This window comes from Sinocyclocheilus rhinocerous, unplaced genomic scaffold (assembly GCF_001515625.1).
Source record: "Sinocyclocheilus rhinocerous isolate Xijiao unplaced genomic scaffold, SAMN03320098_v1.1 scaffold11, whole genome shotgun sequence".
NCBI lineage: Eukaryota > Metazoa > Chordata > Actinopteri > Cypriniformes > Cyprinidae > Sinocyclocheilus > Sinocyclocheilus rhinocerous.
In genome coordinates, this window is record NW_015625587.1 from 1891992 (window position 1) to 1893911 (window position 1920).

General features: G+C 33.8%; 1 long non-coding RNA gene across 1 annotated transcript in view; it reads right to left on the reverse strand.

The window, feature by feature from the left end:
• LOC107755887 (uncharacterized) overlaps positions 1 to 1920 on the reverse strand; it is an 18579-nt gene extending 16659 nt beyond the window's left edge. Inside the window, exon 1 of the long non-coding RNA XR_001641742.1 lies at positions 1695 to 1920. This is a non-coding gene — a long non-coding RNA (uncharacterized LOC107755887). The remainder of the gene's footprint in view (positions 1 to 1694) is intronic.

Here is a 1920-nt window from a genome sequence, read left to right on the forward strand (position 1 = left end):
AAAAAAAAAAAAAAAAATATATATATATATATATATATATATATATATACACTTTAAGCATCAATATTTGCATATTGTTCAGATTGAGACAAGATGGAATATTGCACAAAAGAGACATTTACATTCAGTGTTCATTTAGTATTGCAACAGCCCTGGGGTATGTGCTGTTTTTCAGTCTGTTTGTTTTAGCTTTTATTGTCCTGTACCGCCGACCTGAGGGTAATAGTTCAAATAGATTGCTACTGATTGCTTAAGATAAACATCACTTCTTATATAATATCAAATGAGAAGATTGATGTTCTGATTGATGGTCATTTTTTTTTTTCTACAGACAGAGGACATTATTGACTGACAGCCAAAACCTTGACATAAAATCACCCAATTTGCAAAGCATCAGTATCACAGGATTAGTTTTAGGATAAATTAATAGGTACGTCAGATGCTATCTGCAATGTTTATGGTGTTTTCGGGCAGGATAAGCAATATATTGCAGTCGTTAAGATGGGTGTGTCTTTTCAATTTGTAGACTGCCCTCATAATGAAATGTTAGAACCAATATGTCTTTAGGTTTTCTCTAAGAATCACTCATTAAATCTGCTTTGCATTACACCATTATGCCTGTTCCTACTGACAGTTGGGATCAGACAGCTTAAAGCATTTACTGTAAGTAGTATATTCATACATTCATTCTTTTGGAATATTTATAAATATTTAATATTTGTATATATTGTGTTTGTACATATATGAATGTATGTATAATAAAAAATAAAATATAAACGGTGTATTTATTTATTTATCAAGGCCAACACGCATCAATTAAGTAAACGATAACTGAAGCCCCTTAAAATGAGTTACAAATGCCTAAGCTTCAAAAGGATCCCAACATTAAAAAAAGCATAATCTAAGTCACTTAATATTAATGGTTTGCAGTATGCCACATTATGCTATATGATCCGCAGTTTCACTTCTTCCCAATGCACCAGCTGGAGTTGTTAAAAATAATATAAATAATTATATGCGTTAGTTTGTCATAAAGTTAAGTACAAAGGTAGAACAGAGATGCGTATGAACAATCATGACTAAAAAAATGTGTAGTCACTTTTTGGATTTGTATTGCATTTGTATTTCATGCAGTTTAAGTACTTCAAAGCTGTACTACTCCAGTAAACAGAATAATTAGCTTGTCAACAACAAGTGTGACAGCTATGGAGAAAACAACATACTACTCATATTTTTGTATACATATGTAATGCTAAAAATAATCAGCTGTAATTTGCCAATTAAATTAAAAGTAATACCAATGCTGTGTGTACACTGAATGATTACCATAAACAGTTGTATTTACGAGGTAGGCCTACTTCAACAATACTACAGTGCCACCAGGTTACACACACACACACGTAATGGTTTTTATACTGTAGCAAACCGTATATTCTATCATACAAAAACTTTCTGGATTTTTACATTCTCAAAAAACAAAAAAACACCCCATTCTGTATGATTTGTATAAGCTTGTTTCCACAGGGGGACCTCAATTTATGTCCCCATGAGTCGGTGTATATTAAGTTCCCACCGGGATAGAAAAACATGTATCTCACACACACACTCACACACACACACACACTCGCGGAAACGTCTTTCTACTTTAAGTGCTTTCGTGTAGTGTTAGTATTTTGGTAGTCTTGTGGCTTTACCTGCAGAACTTCAGGCTTTAACGTGCTTGCAGGTGTTGTAAGGTCTTTTTCGTGACTGGAAGTGGCAAACGATAGTGTGGATTACGCATTGCAGGTTTCATTGGGTTGTCGGTAAATATACCATTGCTCTTTTTGTCCTCTGTTGTAAAACATTCATCAAATTCAAACAAATCTGTAAGCGAGAGACGACTCAGCCTGAAGTCTGAACTGATAACCGTGAAGCCGA